A 23,707-nucleotide genomic window follows, 5' to 3' on the forward strand; every position below is an offset into this window, starting at 1 on the left:
TATCTTGGCAAATGAGGAATGCACACTAACTGGGATCTAAACAAATTTGTGCTCAACATTTTTGAGAAATGCATGGAACGTTTCTGGGATCTTTTATTTCAGCTCATGTAAACATGGGACCAACACTTTACATGTTGCATTTATATTTCTGTTCAGTATATATTAAAGGGTTTTGGTTGGTATAAGTTATTCAACTGTTAATAAAAATGTAGCTAAGTAGTTAACCCCTTAGAGAGTTTGTTGTGTATTGGAGGTAATGGAGATCAACTGGATTTCATCTTGATCTGGACTGGAGAACTCTGGTCACGCGTGTAACAGTTCATCTGAACCACTACCCCATCACATATAATGTCCAACAGATGTGTGTGTGTGTGTGTGTGTGTGTGTGTGTGTGTGTGTGTGTGTGTGTGTGTGGGTGTGTGTGTGTGTGGAGGGAGAGAGAGAGAGAAATATGTCATGAAGAACATGTTCTAGCCTCTAAGACATATCAGTATGTTATGATGTCAGTTCCTCTTAGTTCACCAACTCTCTCTCTCTCTCTCTCGCTCTCTCTCTCTCATGAATGCACGCCACTGCGCACTCACACACCACACACACACACACACTCCCCCTCTCTCTCTCCCCCACTCTCTCCACTCTCTCTCTCTTGCTCCCTTCCCTCTGTTTGTGCACCGACCATGCCCCACCACCCCACCTCAGTTTAATTTAGTGCCTCAGCCGACAGCTCGTTGACAGCTTCTGTGACGGGCAGAAGTATTCCATGTCGAAGACAACGTATATAGATATACCAGCTAGGAGACTACAATGGAACCTAAGCCCATGTGTTTTGCGTGAAGTGACGAGCCGCAGTGACCTAGTCTGTGAAAATGATTAGGAAAACGTGGTCATAAACACCCATTGAATTTATGCAGAATTTATGCATATTTTATATTGTGAATTTGACTTCAAATAGGCAAACAACATTGTATGAGTGCCTTGTTCTATGCAATAATCTGATTTAGCTTCAGTGGAGTATTTAAAAGATCTGCTTATTCTTGTTAAGTTCAATAATATGCCTTTAATCGAGAATCAATGAAAAAGTAAGGTAATGTGGTCGGACGCATAGCCTTTTCACCATGTTGTTACATATATGGTTTGGCCACTTCATATTTTTACAGGTGTAGGCTATAGTTACCATCTCTGCGCTCCAGATTCTGGAACATGGGCGCGCCGAGTGCAGTTCGCGCTCATACCAGAACGCACCTCCCACTTCCAACTTTTTTTTGTGTAAATTCTAGAGCCTCTCGTCCTCCAATTGTTAAAACTCGGGACGCGCTTGACATAGGGCGCATACTTCTCGGAGACTTCTGGACCGCAACTTTGACACACAGAGAGAAATGTTCTGCCCAGGGATTTCAATAGGCTACCTTTCTGAAGTTTGTGGACAATACAACTGTATTAAAGGGATTTGAGCCTCATAGACACGTCGATAAAGTGGATAAGAAATAGCACTGTTTTGAGCACATTTCGGGACTTTAGTTCATTTTGCCAGGTAGGTGTCTCACGAACAACTTTCTTCTACTTCTGGTGCGACTTTATGATGGAAACAAGTAGACTAGTAGCCAGTAGCCTAGTCAGTGACAGTTTGGAGACCGCGCAATCATTCTGCAGGTTGTTCTGTGTGCTCCAAAGTGCAGCTCGGATGGTGTGTGCTGTTCAGGCGAGATATGGTTTGGGGAAGTTATATGAGGGATTTCTCTGGGTTACTGTCTGTGAGCTGAATGCCTGTCACTGCTTGTCTTTATTAGAAACGAGAATAGTTTTGTGATCACATTTTATATTAAAACATTTCTGAGTTTTTCCTCTTAACGCACATGATGTTGGATACTATATGTCATATATGTCTATCCCATTATCCGTGCTTATCGATCTCACCACGAGCAATGAGCACTGACTAGCCTATAGCCAATAGCCAAGGTTTATATGGCCGAACATTTCTCTATATGGCCAACATAGTTCTATTCTATCTCACTTCGACTACCTTATCCATCTGTCAAGCCAAACCGCATCCACAGAAACCTTTGAAAGCGGATCTTTGTCAAGATGTGATATGGTCGGTTATATTTGCGTGTCAAAATATCTTTACGGTGTGGTGCCTAGCTCACCATTCTAGATTAAAATCTCTGCGCAGCCAGAGACCCTCGCAGAGAGAGTCATGCAGAACAGAGATACTGTTCCAACGTTCAAAAACTGCTTGAATCAACGTTGTTTCCATCCATAATAATAATTTTAAAAAAAATCATCAATCGTTGATTTCACGTTGAATTCACGTTAGTTGACAACTCAACCAAATGAAAACTGGACGTTGAGCTGCCGTCTGTGCCCAGTGGGTTGTTTAGTTATGAGCACAGCAGGCAGGTCAGGGTGGTGTGTTATGGTTGTTGATGTTGGTTTATCCCGTTTGTGTTTGTTTGTTTTAAAGGTAACTGAATTAGAGCGTGTTATCTCACTAATTTGACCAGGGTTGTCATCTCTTCTTTGTTTATTTAAACTTTAACCTGATTGGATTACATTGACTTGTCTTTGTATACAATAGAATAGTAATGGCGTGGTAATAACAACTTCATCAAATCCAAATTCAAAAAATGATCTTATTGCTGTGGTTGTGAGAATGGCACATTTGTGATTTTGAGCAATAATCACCTTGACTACTCAAGTATACATAATGTTATTCAGTGGCCTCTATGTCAATGACTTTGTATGAAGAGGTGTTATAAAGCATGCTAGATAAATACAAGTCAGCGAGGCAGCCAGGAAGGGCACCTAAACAAACTGAAGTCTATGAAGGGATGTGAAAAGTAAAGACCGAGATGGAGGGACAGAGAGAATGAGGGAGGAGGAGGAGGAGATCAGCAGAGAGAGCGAGAGAGAAAGCAAACATTCCTGACTTGGTGTCTCAGCAATTTAATTAAAGAACGTCTAAGATGCTCTCACACACACACACACACACACACACCACACACACACACACACACACACACACACACACACACACACACACATTGTGAGCCCCCCCCCCCCCCCTACTTACCCCCCCCCCCCCCCCCCCCCATACACTTTGGTCTTGGACTAATCCCAGGGGTCAGCCAATAAGTGTTCGGGTCATGCCACCATGACAACTAAATAGGGGGACCCCTGATTGAGTTAATAACCCCATGATGGAAGCTAAGAGGTACAAGGTGAAGAGGATTTTGTTTGGCGTGTGTTAGTCTAAAGAGGGCGAAGCAGCTATTAGAGAATGAGAAGTGGTTGTTCATGGTTATAGTGTTATCAACAACAGCAGCAGCAGTATAAATCCTCTCCTCTTAGCCAGGCTTAACTGTGCCCTGTGGTGCTTTGGTGGTGCTCCTTCTAGGTCCTCCAGGTCAGCTTTTACTCTGGGTTCCCCTTGTTAGGGACCATTAAGGAATTAAAACCTCCATGAGCTCTGGTCTCTCTCTCTCTCTCTCTCTCTCTCTCTCTCTCTCTCTCTCTCTCTCTGTCTCTCTCTCTCTCTCTCTCTCTCTCTCTCTCTCTCTCTCTCTCTCTCTCTCTCTCTCTCTCTCTGTCTCTCCTTTGGTCTCTTTCTCTCCGTTTCACCGATCTTGCTCTCCCTGTCTTTCTTTTCCTTTCTCCCTCTATCTGGACTTGCTCTCAGCTCTTTCTCTCGCTGCCACACTGTTCTCTCCCTCGCTCTCTCTCCCTACCTCTCTGCTCTTTCTCAAGTTCTCAGTCCAGTCTCCTGTCCTGCAGCTGTGCAGACACAGACAGAGGGATGGGGGCTCTGGTTCATGTGGGAGCGTTTAGAGCGTTTAGGGAAGTTGTCACCATGTGTGATAAAACAGCGAGTGTCTCCCCGAAGCCAACATAAATCGTCCTGATGCTGAGAAAGACACAGGTTTTAAGACAGTAATAGATGACTTGCATCGTATGTCTATTGTTCTCCTTCAATGCCCAAAAGAGCCAAACAGGAAGTAACATTATTATATTGAATATGTCCATTGTCCTCAATGAGTGTCTGAATGTGTTTTGTAGACAGTTTGTTCTTGATTTGATGCTCCTTGGTTGAACTGCGAGGTGGTTGGAATTGACCTTTTCTTTGACCTGTGGAATATAGCCTATAGTCTACACATTCCGCTGCTCTTTAATAGTGTATTTACCTTTCCACAATGAATTATCTTTATGTGACAGCTTTCCTGACACTCTGTGAATTTTTCCGTTAGTCTAACACGGCACTGACTTGACATGTTCATCGGAGGAGAACCTATGATTGTCAGATCCCAGACCCCCTAGGGAGAGGTTTACGGGTCGCTCCCCTTTGCTGCCCTGTGGTGCACCTCCTTAAAACCCTCCCCCCTCATCCTCGGAGCGTGTTAGGTAAATCCAGTGGTCTAGTGGGAAGGTATTGAGTGTGACATATAGCCTTCTCATTACATTCCTCAGTGTACTACTCTGAGAGAGAAACCTTTGGCGTTCGTCACTTGAGGTAGAGAGGGATAGGTGGAGAGGTCGAGAGAGAGGGAGAGACATTTGCATATTCCGATACCTGATCAGTCTACAGACTAGTCTTATACTATACCTGAGGCTAAGAGTTATTTTGACTCCCTCCACCCCTCTCTCAGTTTTGACCCCCACCCCTAGCCAGCCCTAATCCCCTCTCCCCAAGGGCGCAGTCTGGGTTGTGCACACACATGCCTTTTCATCCCATACAATAGCCCCTCAATCCTCCACACACACACACACACACACACACACACACACACACACACACACACACACACACACACACACACACACACACACACACACACACACACACACACACACGACCCCCCCCCTCCACACACACCCCATTCAGAGGTCCCCTGTATACACACTCAGACAGACAGTAGCCTGAGGCTACAGGGCCTTGTCTCTCTAGCTCAGATCAGCTCCACAACTACAGCCACAACAGGTGATGAGAGAGGCCACTTGGGAAACAGAAGGTAGGTCCACTCTTTCGCTTACTGGGAAGTTGATGGATCAGTGTGCATATTTGTGTCAGTTATGACAGAGTGTGTTGCGGTATGTATGTGTGACTTTCGTGGTAAGTGTGTTCTGTGTTTCCCTTGGCAACAGCCTGCGCTGAGACCTAGAGCTTCATACAGCCCCATGTTTACACAAACAGCAGGAAACTAGACCGTTGGGATGTTATTGCAACACACACACACAAGGACACACACATGCTTTGCAACTAAATGTTCTGTTACTTTCTGTACTGATGTCCAGCTGTCAGACTTCCATTGAATAGGCAGGCACATTCAGTTACCCCTCCTTTCTACTATAAATGAAGAGCTGTTAGCTGCTTGTTCCTGTACTCCGGCCTGCTTTCCCCCTCTCAAAACCTCTCATACCTCTGTCCACTCCTGCTCCCCCCTACGGGTGGCAGGCGGATTAGGGGGTCAGAAGTCAGATGGGGGGGGGGGTACAGCTGGAGGGGCCAGTCAAAACACAGGTCAGGACAGGAAACTGACGAGGTGGAAGGAGCAGGGTCCAGGAGCGTGTGTGTGTTGGGCGGAGGGGCAGGATTGGGGTGTAGGAGTTTTGGCAGGCAGGAAACTGTCAGGGAAGAAGGACTAGGGTTGAGGGCTTTGCGTGTGTGTGTGTGTGTGTGTGTGTGTGTGTGTGTGTGTGTGTGTGTGTGTGTGTGTGTGTGTGTGTGTGTGTGTGTGTGTGTGTGTGTGTGTGTGTGTACTTATAATTTGTTCCTTCAGGTATAGTAGACACCATACCAGTCATACCTGTATGATCACCATACAACTTGGAACATTTGCCATTTCAATCAGTCTAATTTGTTTGTCTGTTTACTCATGTAAAAGAGAGTCAAGTTCTTCTCCCTTCTTTACCCCCTCTTTACACCGCTGCTACTCTCTGTTATCATCTATGCATAGTCACTTTAATAACTCTACCTACATGTACATATTACCTCAACTAACCGCACATTGACTCTGTACCGGCACCCCCCTGTATATATTGTTATTTTACTGCTGCTCTTTAATTACTTGTTACTTTTATCTCTTATTCTTATCCATATTTTTTTGAAACTGCATTGTTGGTTAGGGGCTTGTAAGTAAGCATTTCACTGTAAGGTCTACACCTGGTGTATTCGGCGCATGTGACTAATAACATTTGATTTGATTTGAACGTTAAAGGACATGTATGAGACCGTTGTCTCAACAAGAAGTTTTTTAAAAAAGTATTGAAGGTTGTTTCAGGATATTTAAAGGGGCAATCTGGGATTCAAACAACAGCAAAGCGGTCACCATTCAACCTTTTCATTCAAAAGTCAAAAAATGGAAGTACCAATCCCAGATTGCCCCTGTTAACTTCCCTGTTCACATACTCCTCTCCTCTCACTCTACAGTGGCTCCCTGAGCCTGTGGTATTTTTGAACTTGGCCATGTTGTTAACAGATGAGAGCTGTAGCCACTTCAAAGTGAAGGAGAACGGATCAAAAGTTAAGCAGCGACAGCATTTTATACACCGGCGGGAGAGGAGAGGGAAGTAATGAAAGTGTGTGTGTTTGCACTTGATGCCCTTTCATAGAGAGAGAGAGAATGAGAGAGAGAGAATGAGAGAGAGAGAGAGAGAGAGAGAGAGAGAGAGAGAGAGAGAGAGAGAGAGAGAGAGAGCAAAAGAGGGAGAAACAAAGAAAGAGAGACAAAGGTAAGGCAAAGTTGAGATGGGGGGACAAAGAAAAATAATTTGTTGCCCTAAGTCTCTGGTCTTCAATAGCAATGCTGTCCAGTTAAAATGACACATTCCTCTGTGGTTAAGCACAGACACTTTGTACAGCCAAGACAAGCACAGCTAGCACACTGCAGTCTGTTGAGAGCCAATCAGCTGCAGAAATACTGAACAGACTGATGATGAATGACTTTAATGACTTTATGTCTTTTCGACTGCCTGACCAAGGCTTGACCCTAACTGTTGAGACTGCAGGGCTGTTATGTTTTGATGAGAGACATGATGACAGTCACAAATAGAACATGGATTTGGCCTGAGATGACGATGCTACGTGTGTGTGTGTGTGTGTGTGTGTGTGTGTGTGTGTGTGTGTGTGTGTGTGTGTGTGTGTGTGTGTGTGTGTGTGTGTGTGTGTGTGTTGATCCAGAATAACATGGGTTGGAATGTTGTTCAGTATCGAATGAATTTATCTGAGAAGCTGTGACCAGGAGCTGTTCTTTAAGGTACGCCTAAACATTCTGCAGTCACTATCAGTGTGTGAACAACCTTTACTATGATACTCTCTGTCAATAGACAGACACGCTAATACACACACACACACACACACACACACACACACACACACACACACACACACACACACACACACACACACACACACACACACACACACACACACAAACTTTGCGATCAATGAGTGTGACTGGTATGTGTAGTTGATCTGATGATAAAATCCTTTACAAAAGCCTCACTTGATCAACCACAGTTATACCATAGAGACCCTGCACTGTAAATCCATTGTGCTTATATAACCTCTGAATATAGTAGCATAGATATCTGTAATGGAGAGCTCCACCGAGGGAAATGTATCCCAGGCAGAACCTCTCTGATAGAGATAACAGCAGAGCTAGAGGTAGCGTTGGTATTTGTTAAATACAGATCTCTCTGTATAAACCACAACAGAGCTGTACTGTTCCTGAGTGTCAGCGTGTTGAATCAATGGACTATTTTGCTGTAGGCTCTTGAGGTTTATCAGTAGCATCAGTTCGAATTCACATTCTGGTCATGTGTGTGTGTGTGTGTGTGTGTGTGTGTGTGTGTGTGTGTGTGTGGTGTGTGTGTGTGTGTGTGTGTGTGTGTGTGTGTGTGTGTGTGTGTGTGTGTGTGTATTGAACACAGAGTAGTGGTCTATGTCTGTATACTGTAGGTGAGAAGTGACTGTATATTTTATTTCTCTCTCGCCCTCGTCTTCCTCTTTCTCCCTCTTCATTCTCTCTCTTCCTCCTCATTCTTCCTCTTCCTCTTCATTATCTCTCTCCCTCTTTCTCTCTCTCTCTCCCTCCTCATTCTCCCTCTCATTCTCTCTCTCCCTCCTCATTCTCCCTCTCCCTCCTCATTCTCCCTCTCTCCTCATTCTCTCTCATCCCTCCTCATTCTCCCTCTCCCTCCTCATTCTCTCTCTCTCCCTCCTCATTCTCTCTCTCCCTCCTCATTCTCTCTCTCCCTACTCATTCTCCCTCTCCCTCCTCATTCTCTCTCTCCCTCCTCCCTCACCCTCTCCCTCTCCTCCTCATTCTCTCTCTCCCTCCTCATTCTCTCTCTCCCTCCTCATTCTCTCTCTCCCTCCTCATCTCTCTCTCCCTACTCATTCTCCCTCTCCCTCCTCATACTCCCTCTCCCTCCTCATCCTCTCTCTCTCCCTCCTCATCCTCTCTCACTCCCTCCTCATTCTCCCTCTCCCTCCTCATTCTCTCTCCCTCCTCATTCTCTCTCTCCCTCCTCATTCTCTCTCCCTACTCATTCTCCCTCTCCCTCCTCATTCTCCATCTCCCTCCTCATCCTCACTCTCTCCCTCCTCATCCTCTCTCTCTCCCTCCTCATTCTCCCTCTCCCTCCTCATTCTCTCTCTCCCTACTCATTCTCCCTCTCCCTCCTCATCCTCTCTCTCTCCCTCCTCATTCTCTCTCTCCCTCCTCATTCTCTCTCTCCCTACTCATTCTCCCTCTCCCTCCTCATTCTCCCTCTCCCTCCTCATCCTCTCTCTCTCCCTCCTCATCCTCTCTCTCTCCCTACTCATTCTCCCTCCCTCTCCCTCCTCTTTCTCCCTCTCCCTCCTCATTCTCTCTCTCCCTCCTCATTCTCTCTCTCCCTCCTCATTCTCTCTCTCCCTACTCATTCTCCCTCTCTCTCCTCATTCTCTCTCCCTCCTCATTATCTCTCTCTCCCTCCTCATTCTCTCTCTCCCTACTCATTCTCCCTCTCCCTCCTCATCCTCTCTCTCTCCCTCCTCATCCTCTCTCTCTCCCTACTCATTCTCCCTCCCTCTCCCTCCTCTTTCTCCCTCTCCCTCCTCATTCTCTCTCTCCCTCCTCATTCTCTCTCTCCCTACTCATTCTCCCTCTCTCTCCTCATTCTCTCTCCCTCCTCATTATCTCTCTCTCCCTACTCATTCTCTCTCTCCCTCCTCATTCTCTCTCTCCCTCCTCATTCTCTCTCTCCCTACTCATTCTCTCTCTCCCTACTCATCTCTCTCTCTCCCTCCTCATTCTCTCTCTCCCTACTCATTCTCCCTCTCTCTCCTCATTCTCTCTCTCCTCCTCATTCTCCCTCTCCCTCCTCATTCTCTCTCTCCCTCCTCATTCTCCCTCTCTCTCCTCATTCTCTCTCTCCCTCCTCATTATCTCTCTCTCCCTCCTCATTCTCTCTCTCCCTCCTCATTATCTCTCTCTCCCTCCTCATTCTCTCTCTCCCTACTCATTCTCTCTCTCCCTACTCATTCTCTCTCTCCCTCCTCATTCTCTCTCTCCCTACTCATTCTCCCTCTCTCTCCTCATTCTCTCTCTCCCTCCTCATTCTCTCTCTCCCTCCTCATTCTCTCTCTCCCTACTCATTCTCCCTCTCCCTCCTCATTCTCTCTCTCCCTCCTCATTCTCTCTCTCCCTACTCATTCTCCCTCTCTCTCCTCATTCTCTCTCTCCCTCCTCATTCTCCCTCTCCCTCCTCATTCTCCCTCTCTCTCCTCATTCTCTCTCTCCCTACTCATTCTCCCTCTCCCTACTCATTCTCTCTCTCCCTCCTCATTCTCTCTCTCCCTACTCATTCTCCCTCTCCCTCCTCATTCTCTCTCTCCCTACTCATTCTCTCTCCCCCCTCATTATCTCTCTCTCCCTCCTCATTCTCTCTCTCCCTACTCATTCTCCCTCTCCCTCCTCATTCTCTCTCTCCCTACTCATTCTCTCTCTCCCTCCTCATTATCTCTCTCTCCCTCCTCATTCTCTCTCTCCCTACTCATTCTCCCTCTCTCTCCTCATTCTCCCTCTCCCTCCTCATTCTCTCTCTCCCTCCTCATTCTCTCTCTCCCTACTCATTCTCCCTCTCCCTCCTCATTCTCTCTCTCCCTCCTCATTCTCTCTCTCCCTACTCATTCTCCCTCTCCCTCCTCATTCTCTCTCTCCCTACTCATTCTCTCTCTCCCTCCTCATTATCTCTCTCTCCCTACTCATTCTCCCTCTCCCTCCTCATTCTCTCTCTCCCTCCTCATTCTCTCTCTCCCTACTCATTCTCCCTCTCTCTCCTCATTCTCTCTCTCTCCCTCCTCATTCTCCCTCTCTCTCCTCATTCTCTCTCCCTCCTCATTCTCTCTCTCCCTCCTCATTCTCTCCCTCCCTCCTCTTTCTTCACTCTAAGTCATGTACGAATGAAAACAAACACACAACACAGAAGGTCTTGAATGACATCATTTTGTAGTCCCTTACCAAACATTGCAGATGCCTCCATGGCTTCACTATAAGTCATATGTCAACACCTTCTCTCAGAGCAAGCAGAGTGTGTGAAGTTATTTGTCCTACATAGTGTGTGTGTGTTAAAAGTTTTCCTGCACACTTTGATTTAAGTTCAGTTTATGCCCTCCTAATATTTAAGGATAGGATTTGGGGAGGGTAATTTGACCCTTAGATCTGTCAACTTCCACCCAGAATGTGTCTGTCTCTGGGAACAAACGGAGGTCACTGGCTAAATGGCTTTCTCCACCAAATCAACACGTAGGAACACAGTTCTGATTAGACTAAATGAATACTTCACCAGAACACTGTGAAGGAGACTGGAGTGAACACATGGTCAGTCTAAGTTCTCTCTCTCTCTCTCTCTCTCTCTCTCTCTCTCTCTCTCTCTCTCTCTCTCTCTCTCTCTCTCTCTCTCTCTCTCTCTCTCTCTCTCTCTCTCTCACTCTCACTCTCACTCTCACTCTCACTCTCTCACTCTCACTCTCACTCTCACTCTCACTCTCCAGGGGTGTCCAGGGGTCCATGAGGAGTTTGAGTAAACAGTTATGTGAGAGAGTAAACACTAAAGGTTCAGTAACCTACACATCATCTGTCATTTCCCCTACAACAATCCTCCCCCCTTAGTTACACACCAGTTCCCTCAATACACACATTTTCATTTTTCACTTGTTCACACTCTTCTTACAAAAACCTAACTGAGTCACACTCACGCACAAACACACACCAATGGACGAATACCCCCTCTCAGTCCATCCTTGGGCCAGTAACCGAAAGGTTGCTGGTTCTAATCCCTGAGACGGCAAGGTGGATAAATCTGCCATTCTGCCCTTAACCCAGGCAGTTAACTCTCAACAACAGCTGCTCCCCAGGCGCCGATGCCGTGGATGTTGATTAATGCCCCTCCCCACTTCTCTGATTCAGAGGGGTAGGTTCATATGCGGAAAGACACATTTGGTTTGAATTCATTCAGTTGTACAACTGACTAAGTATCCCCATTACCCTTCCCTTTTCTTTGCTTCTAAATCTCCACAGGCATCTGCAGTATAACTCCCCTCACTGGCTTAACGCTGGGGTGATGAGGTGATCCAGCCGTGTGTGTGTGTAGGGTAGTTTAGTGTGAACTGTAGTTTAGTGTGTAGTGTAGTGTAGTTTAGTGTGTAGTGTATGTGTCTTATTGGTCAGACACAGGCACATACAAGGTCAGTGTGGCTAAATAATATGGCAGATGTGTGTTTAGGAGTGTGTGTTTGTGTTCCTGGGAGTGTGTGTGTGTGTGAGTTAGTGTGTGTGGGTGTGTGTGTGCGTGTGTATGTGTGTGTGTGTGTATGTGTGTGTGAGTTCATGTGTGTCTGGGTGTGTGTGTGTGTGTGTGTGTGTGTGTGTGTGTGTGTGTGTGTGTGTGTGTGTGTGTGTGTGTGTGTGTGTGTGTGTGTGTGGGAGTGTGTGTCAGATACAGTCCACAGTGTGGCAGTGGGCTGACAAGACCACACTCATATAACCCATACAGCTGCCCAAGCTCAGAGGTGTCTACTGTTACCAGCTCCAGTCAGACATGGGGAGGTCTATCACTACTGTTTACAGCTCCAGTCAGACATGGGGAGGTCTATCACTACTGTTTACAGCTCCAGTCAGACATGGGGAGGTCTATCACTACTGTTTACAGCTCCAGTCAGACATGGGGAGGTCTATCACTACTGTTTACAGCTCCAGTCAGACATGGGGAGGTCTATCACTACTGTTTACAGCTCCAGTCAGACAAGGGGAGGTCTATCACTACTGTTTACAGCTCCAGTCAGACAAGGGGAGGTCTATCACTACAGTTTACAGCTCCAGTTAGACATGGGGAGGTCTATCACTACTGTTTACAGCTTTACAGCTCCAGTCAGACAAGGGGAGGTCTATCACTACTGTTTACAGCTCTAGTTAGACATGGGGAGGTCTATCACTACTGTTTACAGCTCCAGTCAGACATGGGGAGGTCTATCACTACTGTTTACAGCTCCAGTCAGACATGGGGAGGTCTATCACTACTGTTACCAGCTCCAGTTAGACATGGGGAGGTCTATCACTACTGTTTACAGCTCCAGTTAGACATGGGGAGGTCTATCACTACTGTTTACAGCTCCAGTCAGACATGGGGAGGTCTATCACTACTGTTTACAGCTCCAGTCAGACATGGGGAGGTCTATCACTACTGTTTACAGCTCCAGTCAGACATGGGGAGGTCTATCACTACTGTTTACAGCTTTACAGCTCCAGTCAGACAAGGGGAGGTCTATCACTACTGTTTACAGCTCTAGTTAGACATGGGGAGGTCTATCACTACTGTTTACAGCTTTACAGCTCCAGTCAAACATGGGGAGGTCTATCACTACTGTTTACAGCTCCAGTTAGACATGGGGAGGTCTATCACTACTGTTTACAGCTTTACAGCTCCAGTCAGACAAGGGGAGGTCTATCACTACTGTTTACAGCTCCAGTTAGACATGGGGAGGTCTATCACTACTGTTTACAGCTTTACAGCTCCAGTCAGACAAGGGGAGGTCTATCACTACTGTTTACAGCTCCAGTCAAACATGGGGAGGTCTATCACTACTGTTTACAGCTCTAGTTAGACATGGGGAGGTCTATCACTACTGTTTACAGCTCTAGTTAGACATGGGGAGGTCTATCACTACTGTTTACAGCTCTAGTTAGACATGGGGAGGTCTAATCACTGTGTTGGGGCCCACAATGGGATGACACAGGGTAGCGGTTGGGGGGGAACTTAGGCACCTGGAGGGAGGAGGATTTTTGGAAAAGGGGAGAGGAGGACTGAGGATAGATTGGGCCTTGCTCTTCCTGTTTCTCTCGACATACTCTCTTGGTGTGTGTGTGTGTGTGTGTGTGTGTGTGTGTGTGTGTGTGTGTGTGTGTGTGTGTGTGTGTGTGTGTGTGTGTGTGTGTGTGTGTGTGTGTGTGTGTGTGTGTGTGTGTGTGTGTGTGTGTGTGTTTGCAGCCTGTAGAAGAGCCGTTCTCTCCCCCTGGCACACCTGCAGCTAAGTGGAAGAGACTCAAGTGGCTCATGACTATTTGCTGAAAGATATGACAGGCCTGCAGGTTAGAGAGAGAGGTGGAGAGTCAGGCACAGCCATAGGGCTTGGGTCTGTTTAAAACACACAAACACACACACTCACGCAGTGTGTGTGTGTGTTGACACGATTTGCAATTGTCAGTTCACCATGGATATGTTCTTTGGCAGTTGTAGCTTTGTGTCGTGTTGAGTAAACACCCCAGGGCTTTTAGTCATCTTTGATAAATCTCTTTCTTAAGATTCCAAAAACAAAAGCAGGAAAAACAGGTAGTCCCAAATGTTACTCAGGATTGGTACATACTGTATGTGTGTATTTATGTGTGTGTGTGTGTGTGTGTGTGTGGAGAGAGGATCTGGAGACTCCAGACAAGTACAGACACATCTGACTTCTCTATAAAAACCCAGCACCGTCTTTACATTATCTTAAATATCTCTGTAAACTAATCTAGTTTATCACATCCACCCACCTCAACAAGCACCAGACAGAAGGAGGCGGCGACGTCATAAAATATCAAATCTATTTAACTGTAGTAAAGAGCAGGAGCTTCTCCATTGAATTTGTCTTTACACTTATTTAAGTGATCTGATACTAGAGACATAAACTGGGTCCTACTAAGTCTGTCCTTGTTCTAAGACCTGGGGGGGAACAGTGCTGCTATTGTTAGAGCAGAATAGGACCGTGTGTGTTGAAGTGATGGAAGAGTAGTAGAGTGTGACAAGAAGCACACCTGCATGCCAGTATAGCACATGTTCCTCCTACAGTAGCTGGCATCCTAGACATTCCTTACCATGGTCTCTGTCTGTCTGTCTGTCTGTCTGTCTGTCTGTCTGTCTGTCTGTCTGTCTGTCTGTCTGTCTGTCTGTCTGTCTGTCTGTCTGTCTGTCTGTCTGTCTGTCTGTCTGTCTGTCTGTCTGTCTGTCTGTCTGTCTGTCTGTCTGTCTGTCTGTCTGTCTGTCTGTCTGTCTGTCTGTCTGTCTGTCTGTCTGTCTGTCTGTCTGTCTGTCTCTCTCTCTCTCTGTTTCTATCTCTCTGTCTCTCTCTCTCTCTCTCTCGCTCTGTCTCTCTCTCTTGCTGTCTCACACATATACATTTGACATTAACCAGTGTACTTTTCTCAAGTCTCAAAGCCTCACAACTCTTTCCAAACCATGTTAACTCTGCTTGGCCCTCCAGTACACCTAGAAGCCATTACTGTACGTTTCATGTTGTTCTCACCTATGGCATATATCGGGAGACAGACTGTCTCTTAACAGCTAATAAAACTGACAGGTTAGAGAGAGAGAAAAGAGCTGCAAGGTGGAGCTGTCAGAACGAGAGAGAGAGAGACGAAAGAAATAGAGAGATATTAAAGAAGGGGGGAAAAAAGTGGAGAGAGATTAAAAAGTGATCAGAAAAAGTGAGATATGTCACTCTAGCAGATTGTTGAGATACGGTATACTGCTGCTGCATGAAACAGAGGGAATTCCAAACGGTGGGCGGAGTTGAGTGTCATCATTCCAATGCCACATACTCTATTGTCCCCAAGACACTGTCATTGTCCCTAAGGCCTCTCCACTGTCTCAGAGGCAACATGTATTTACAACCATAACTACAGCCTGCCGTTGTTCTGTCTGTCTGTCTGTCTGTCTGTCTGTCTGTCTGTCTGTCTGTCTGTCTGTCTGTCTGTCTGTCTGTCTGTCTGTCTGTCTGTCTGTCTGTCTGTCTGTCTGTCTGTCTGTCTGTCTGTCTGTCTGTCTGTCTGTCTGTCTGTCTGTCTGTCTGTCTACAGTGAGGGAAAAAAGTATTTGATACCCTGCTGATTTTGTACGTTTGCCCACTGACAAAGAAATGATCAGTCTATAATTTTAATGGTAGGTTTATTTGAACAGTTAGAGACAGAATAATAACAAAAAAATAATTATAAATTGATTTGCATTTTAATGAGGGAAATAAGTATTTGACCCCCTCTCAATCGGAAAGATTTCCGGCTCCCAGGTGTCTTTTATACAGGTAACGAGCTGAGATTAGGAGCACACTCTTAAAGGGAGTGCTCCTAATCTCAGTTTATTACCTGTATAAAAGACACCTGTCCACAGAAGCAATCAATCAATCAGATTCCAAACTCTCCACCATGGCGAAGACCAAAGAGCTCTCCAAGGATGTCAGGGACAAGATTGTAGACCTACACAAGGCTGGAATGGGCTACAAGACCATCGCCAAGCTGCTCGGTGAGAAGGTGACAACAGTTGGTGCGATTATTCGCAAATGGAAGAAACACAAAAGAACTGTCAGTCTCCCTCGGCCTGGGGCTCCATGCAAGATCTCACATCATGGAGTTGCAATGATCATGAGAACGGTGAGGAATCAGCCCAGAACAACGCGGGAGGATCTTGTCAATGATCTCAAGGCAGCTGGGACCATAGTCACCAAGAAAACAATTGGTAACACACTACGCCGTGAAGGACTGAAATCCTGCAGCGCCCGAAAGGTCCCCCTGCTCAAGAAACCACATATACATGCCCGTCTGAAGTTTGCCAATGAACATCTGAATGATTCAGAGGACAACTGGGTGAAAGTGTTGTGGTCAGATGAGACCAAAATGGAGCTCTTTGGCATCAACTCAACTGGGCGAGGAGGAATGCTGCCTATGACCCCAAGAACACCATCCCCACTGTCAAACATGGAGGTGGAAACATTATGCTTTGGGGGTGTTTTTCTGCTAAGGGGACAGGACAACTTCACCGCATCAAAGGGACAATGGACGGGGCCATGTACCGTCAAATCTTGGGTGAGAACCTCCTTCCCTCAGCCAGGGCATTGAAAATGGGTCGTGGATGGGTATTCCAGCATGACAATGACCCAAAACACACGGCCAAGGCAACAAAGGAGTGGCTCAAGAAGAAGCACATTAAGGTCCCGGAGTGGCCTAGCCAGTCTCCAGACCTTAATCCCATAGAAAATCTGTGGAGGGAGCTGAAGGTTCGAGTTGCCAAACGTCAGCCTCGAAACCTTATTGACTTGGAGAAGATCTGCAAAGAGGAGTGGGACAAAATCCCTCCTGGGATGTGTGCAAACCTGGTGGCCAACTACAAGAAACGTCTGACCTCTATGATTGCCAACAAGGGTTTTGCCACCAAGTACTAAGTCATTAGAATGCAAATCATTTTAGAACATTTTTGACATGCGTTTTTCTGGATTTTTCTGTTGTTATTCTGTCTCTCACTGTTCAAATAAACGTACCATTACAATTATAGACTGATTATTTCTTTGTCAGAGGGCAAACATACAAAATCAGCAGGGGATCAAATACCTCTCTCTCTCTCTCTCTCTCTCTCTCTCTCTCTCTCTCTCTCTCTCTCTCTCTCTCTCTGTCTCTCTCTCTCTCTCTCTCTGTCTCTCTCTCTCTCTCTCTCTGGTCTAGAGTCTGAGCCACAATGGCAGCTCTGATATGTTTCATTAGGAAACCAGCCCAGTGGTCCTGGCTGTCAGCTGTTATTAATGCAGGTGACATAGAGAAGGTGCTGTCAGCTGTTATTAATGCAGGTGACATAGAGAAGGTGCTGTCAGCTGTTATTAATGCAGGTGACATAGAGAAGGTGCTGTCAGCTGTTATTAATGCAGGTGACATAGAGAAGGTGCTGTCAGCTGTTATTAATGCAGGTGACATAGGGAAGGTGCTGGCAGCTGTTATTAATGCAGGTGACATAGAGAAGGTGCTGGCAGTTGTTATTAATGCAGGTGACATAGAGAAGGTGCTGTCAGCTGTTATTAATGCAGGTGACATAGAGAAGGTGCTGGCAGCTGTTATTAATGCAGGTGACATAGAGAAGGTGCTGGCAGCTGTTATTAATGCAGGTGACATAGAGAAGGTGCTGGCAGCTGTTATTAATGCAGGTGACATAGAGAAGGTGCTGGCAGCTGTTATTAATACAGGTGACATAGAGAAAGTGCTGGCAGCTGTTATTAATGCAGGTGACATAGAGAAGGTGCTGGCAGCTGTTATTAATGCAGGTGACATAGAGAAGGTGCTGGCAGCTTTTATTAATGCAGGTGACATAGAGAAGGTGCTGGCAGCTGTTATTAATGCAGGTGACATAGAGAAGGTGCTGGCAGCTGTTATTAATGCAGGTGACATAGAAAAGGTGCTGGCAGCTGTTATTAATGCAGGTGACATAGAGAAGGTGCTGGCAGCTGTATGTCGATGCTTATCTTCACACAAAGAAGAGTGTGTGTGTATGTGTCAGAGTGAGAGCGTGTATGTGTGTGTGTTTGAGAGAGCCTGTGTGTTCATGAGAGTGTGTGTGTGTCGGAGAGAGGGAAAGTGTTTGAGTGTGCAAATGTGTGTGTGTGTATTTGCGCGTACACTCTCATAGATTTGTGTTTACATAGACATACTTCACTATAACAGCATTACTAGTGACATGCAGTCAGAGAGGTACTGGTTAGGACCCAGCACACCACCAACCTAAACACTGTGCAACACACACAGCAGCCAGCAGACAAACACATATTGCAAACCACAGGAGAAAGTTCCAGTTTTTCAAGTGGAGATCTCTGATTGATATTTCTCTCCTTCCTGTTTACTCATTGTTTCCTTCATAAGAAGTTTCCAAAATGCACTCTGTATAGCAGTGCGTTAAAGCAGTAGTGTTTAAAAAATATAACATTTCACTGCACCTATCTGGTGTATGTGACAATAAACACATACTTATTTATATATATATTTTTAACTAATTCACCCAAAGTTTCACCCATCAAATAGACAAAACCATGGTTATAGCTTCTGCTTTCAGCCACAACCATTAGGTTCCAGAGTCAAACCACCATTTTAAAAACTCCCTCCCTCCCTCCCTCCCTCCCTCCCTCCCTCCCTCCCTCCCTCCCTCCCTCCCTCCCTCCCTCCCTCCCTCCCTCCCTCCCTCCCTTCCTCCCCAGTTGAGAGACACAGCAACCCGATCCAGGTGTAGCTCAGGTGTAACCCGTGTAAGGCGGTTCGTCTCATCCATTGTGTCCCTCGCTATCTTTCCTTCTTCCCTCTTTCTTCCCCCTTTCTTCTCCTATAGACCCCGAACAGCAACAGTTTAGTAGAAGGACTGAAACTCTACCCCAGGAAACAGACTCTTGGGAGTGTGTGTGTGTGCCTGTGTGTGTATGTGTATGTGCGTGTGTGTGTGTGTCTGAAACAGGCTCTTGGAAGTGTGTCGCACCTCGACTTACAAGGCTTGTTTTGGTGGGTTAGGTTTCCAGTGAAGTGTGTCGATCGGAGGATGACGAGGGGTAATGGTGTTGTTATGGTCGTAAGTTGTGTTTGGAGTGTGTGGAATGTGTAGATGGATGGATTGGATGGAGAATTTGTGGAAAGCATAGCAAGGGTCGAGAGTGGTCTGGACTCTGGACTTTACCATTTTTGCTGCATTGTGTTTTTGTATAGAGGGGATTAGGGATATTAGTGCGTGTGTGTGCTGCTATGTGTGCCTGCATGAATAGCGGGGTCAAGAACCTACTGTAGCACTAAACCTATCATAGCTGCTCAGGCCCTCAACATGAAATGTTACTGTCAAGCCATTCCTTCTCGACATGCTCTTACACAGTATCTAATTGCGGGTTCCGTTGACAACGGCATTGCTATTCTCCATGTCAAGTTGTAGAGTTTAAGTCCTGGTAACCAGTTCTGATTTGTTTAACAGTTTTTACTGCCTAAAGCTTTAAGGGAAAATTGTTAACAGGATAAAGGTTGGTTTACAGTTGGTCTATCGACAGTTGTCGCAGTGACATCATGAACGTTCTGTTGTCGTGCGACATCAAACTTTACGTTGTCGTTACAGAAAAGTAGAAACACAAAAACGACAGGCTGCGTGACATCAGCATCCAAAATGTATATGTCCATCTAGCAAGCCAGGCAACTAAAAGCAACTTCCTAAACAATATTTTGGTTTGTTTGTAGCTTGTTAGCTTGTTAGCTTGCTGGGTAGCCTGTTTAAATAATGACCATACCATAGCTGACAACATCTTAACTTTAGCACGTTTTTATTCATTATTACAGGAAAATAAACTCACAACAAGATCATTATTTACAAATGAATGGCAAGCTAATTACAGAAAATAAAAGCAGGGCATTCTACCAGAGAATTTAAGAACTTGTGCACAGTCTCAGTCAGGTAACCACGACAACAGAAACAGTCACAGCAACAGACAGTCCACCGGAGTATAAATGAAATGTTGTTTTGACCAGCGACACTTGTCACATTCTAATTGTCTACAGATAGACCAAGTGTAAACCAGTCTTAAATCACTGTCATCCCCCTTTTTTGAGGCTTTGAAAGAACAGAAATCCCTCCATCAACACACCTTCAGACATGTTATTTATTACCATCCTTTACCTCCCTCGCTCCATCCCTCCCTCCATCCCTCCCTCTCCTAAAAACAAGTCAGTTCAGGAGTTAAGCCGGCCCTTTTATGTCAAGTGGTCATATTTGGTATGTGCTGGTACTCCCTTGTGATTTTGGAAAAAGATAAGAGGGAAAGAAAAGAAACAAGGGACAAAGAAGTCTGGATGGTAAATCTGAAAATAAGGGCCACCTCTTTCAGAAGTATAATGATTTTGTGGATCGCTGAAGACATTCTATGTACTGTAGCAGCAGACCTCGAGCCTGGTTAAACAGGACTGAGTAGTGATCCCTGTAGTTCTACAGCATTCAGTTTAACCCAGGCTAGCAGAGCCCATCTGGCCATACATACAGGTCCTGACTTTGATTATTTACCAACTAGAAAGAGAGGGATAAAGAGAAGTGGCTGCGCATATTGTCTGTCTGGCCTTTGTCATGTAGGAGCGACAGGGTAGCCTAGTGGTTAGAGCGTTGGACTAGTAACTGAAAGGTTGCAAGATCGAATCCCCGAGCTGACAAGGTTAAAATCTGTCGTTCTGAACAAGGCAGTTAACCCACTGTTCCTAGGCCGTCATTGTAAATAAGAATTTGTTCTTAACTGACTTGCACGGGAAAATAAATAAAATGTGGCCTGAGTATAGTTTGCTTTGTTTACACACTGGGGGTTTGTATGAATGGAATTGTGTTTTACTCTGACAATTGGTATTTTTGTATCTTTATCTTTATCTCTCTGCCTCTCTGTCTCTCTCTCTCTCTCTCTCTCGATCTCTCTCGATCTCTCTTGGTCTCTCTCCTCCTCTCTCCTATCTGGGGGACAAAAGTTTATAGTGTGGCTTTGTCACAGTGAGAGATGGCCCCCAATGCACTGTGGGTAATAAAATCCATCTGTGGTAGTGTGTGCGTGCGTGCGTACCAGGGCATGTGATAGGGTCCTGTTCTGTTTCAAGGGAATAACAGTGTTTTCCATTCGGTAGATACCAATCTCTACAAATAATGAGAGAAGACACACAGAGAAGAGAAAGGAAGACACAAAGTGCATTCCAAGATGGAAACATTCCATAGTGAATAAAATAGGAAGAAATCCCACTGAAGCAATGCCATTTCAACACAGGTTTAGTTTTTCATCCCTTCATAACGTACAGTACAACTTCTCAATGTGGTAACAACTGCCAGTGTTCAGTTAGTCTCTGCCTATGAAACCAATGTGTTTACTGGCAAACCATTGTCCAGGGCTTTGTGGTTCAGAAGTAATCCCATTGAAACAGGAAATCAAACAAATGGAGAGAATGAACGAAAGAAAGGAGTGGGACAATATGTGACATAAAAGTAGAAAATATTTTTTTCCAGAGATGAGACGATAGAGTTGTAAGACTTTCATTCTCTCCCTCCATCCCTCCGTCCTTTCATCCCTCCATCCCTCCGTCCTTTCAGCTCTCCATACCGCCGTCCGCCCCCACTTTCATTTGGGCTCTCATTCTTTGCAATTGAAGCCAAATCATTTTCTAGCTATATCCTTTTCCACAGAAGTAATATCAAACCTCATTTCAGACGTAGGGCTACAGATAGATGTGATTTGGAGTCTGTCATAACTAGGACCCAGAGTATTCCCTGGCCATGTGACCTGACGAGGAAAAACTCCTGGCATAAAGGGTGGTTCAGACACAATATCCTGATGTACAACGAGTGAGAGGAGAGATATTTGAGCAACACATATAGAATTTAATTGAGCATTTTGACCAAGCCAATTTAGGTCTGATGATACAGACGATATGCTTTGTGAAATAGTTGTTTGTATTGTTAAATTGTAGACTTCCTGTCTCGTGTAGAATACATGTGCACTGCTGCATCTGCCAGGTATCGTTAACATTGTCATCACCTTAACTATTAATAAAAGGCAGAACTGTCAAAAGAGGGGCCCAACGTCCTGTGGAAGTTGATGAGTGAGAAACATAAACTGTGATTAGTCATTTCCTTTCATACACTCCTCTCTTTCTTTCTCTCCCCCTCTCTCTCTCGCGCTTGTTCTAATTTCGCTCTCTCTCTTTCTTCATAATCTCCCTCTTGCTTTTTTCTCTCCCTCTTTCTGTCTTTGTTAAGCCTCTCTCTTTCTTCTTCTTTTTCTTCTCTCTCTCTCTTTCTCTCTTCAATCTGTCAGTCTGAGACTGTTCCCCTTTAAAGAATGACCCAGAGCAGCTTACCTACCTACTGCAGTTACAGTTCTATCAGCTGGATAAATACAGAGCTCCGGATTCCTAATAGGCCTATGGCCGTGTCCTAAATACCACCCTATTCCGTATTTAGTGCACTATTTTGGACTACTTTTGACCAGGGTCCATAAGGCTCTTGTCAAATGTAGTCCACTATATAAGGAATAGGGTGCCATTTTGGATGCAGGCTCAGTGTGCCTTTCGGTCCCAGAAAAAGCTTTTAAACAAAGGTGCACTGTGTCTTGTCTGAATACCATATCATAAAATAATTATTTCATTCTAGAAGAGTAATGTCAGGTGTGTGTGTGTGTGTGTGTGTGTGTTCTACACTACAGGGTTTAGTGAGTATAATGGGTATGATAATAGCTAGATTAGCTACAGTGAATGTTAGGGGAAGGTCATTTCCTTGTGACTGACTTGACAGAGTGACATGGCAAGCTTTGTGTTACGTGTGTGTGTGTTATGAAATGTCGCACCTTACCTGTCGTGCCCTCTTTACCATTAACCCTCAGGTATGCGCCTGACGACGTTGTGAGTGACATCTGGTTTTGGTTTCCATGGCAAAAACAACCTACCGACTCAAAGCAGTCCTAATGAATGGCATAGCTCTAATTAGTTTTGACTTTGACAACAACAACACACGTTACAATGAATGACTGATTGACTGATTGAGAAAGCAGGAAGAGCCTAGAGTTGGTTACTGAGAAGTAACTAGTACTATGAAGTAACTAAGAAGTAACTACTACTAAGAAGTAACTCACAAGGCTTGTTGTATCAGGTTGAGAGAGAGATTTAGATTTTTTTTGAATCCCCATTAGCCGACGCCAATGGGTCTGATGTAAAACAAAAAATTACATTACAGACAAAACACTTTACAATTTACACACACACTACGTGTTAATGTTTTAAATGTGTGTGTGTGTGTGCATCTATCAGTTACACATACTGTACATGTCAGTACATACATACAAGAAGTAGGTCACATGGGGGGGAGATGCGTTGTGCCGTGAGGGATATAGCAGAGGCATGTGTATAGAGGAAAGACTAATATGCACATCATAACTCTGTTACACCTCAGCCATCCCTCCCTCTAATCTCCCCCTTCACCTTTGTTGTCCCTTAGAGACCTTGCTCTCTCTCTTAATTCAGTTCAAATGGGCTTTATTGGCATGGGAAACACATGTTTACATTGAAAGCAAGTGAAGTAAACTAAAGAGAGAATTAACAAAAAACATCTCTCCCCCTTCCTTTTTTTCTCTTACTCTCTCTTTACACCCCCCCCCCCCCCCCTCTCTCTCTCTCTCTCTCTCTCTCTCTCTCTCCCTCTCTCCTTGATCAAGATGGATTTTGGGGGGGTTATTGCAAATTCCAGCCGCGCCTGCCGGATCAGGCCCTGATCTCTCCTGTTATGAGGAAAAGGGGGGATGAGGAGGGAGGTAAAGGAGGGCAGGAGGCCGGAGGTTGGCCCCTTCACTTCTTCACTTTAATGAAACGTCTCGGGTTTCTATCCAACTTCCAACCTCAGGAGCCATGCA

General features: G+C 45.4%; 1 protein-coding gene across 1 annotated transcript in view; it reads left to right on the top strand.

The window, feature by feature from the left end:
* Positions 1–1,279: 1,279 nt before the first annotated feature.
* Positions 1,280–23,707, top strand: part of LOC106590506 (vasorin) — a 32,899-nt gene continuing 10,471 nt past the window's right edge. The window contains exon 1 of the mRNA XM_014181594.3: positions 1,280–1,531. The gene's annotated coding sequence lies outside the window, so the exon portion shown is untranslated. The remainder of the gene's footprint in view (positions 1,532–23,707) is intronic.

The sequence above is a fragment of the Salmo salar genome, chromosome 02 (genome assembly GCF_965601325.2).
Source record: "Salmo salar chromosome 02, fSalSal1, whole genome shotgun sequence".
Classification (NCBI taxonomy): Eukaryota; Metazoa; Chordata; class Actinopteri; order Salmoniformes; family Salmonidae; genus Salmo; species Salmo salar.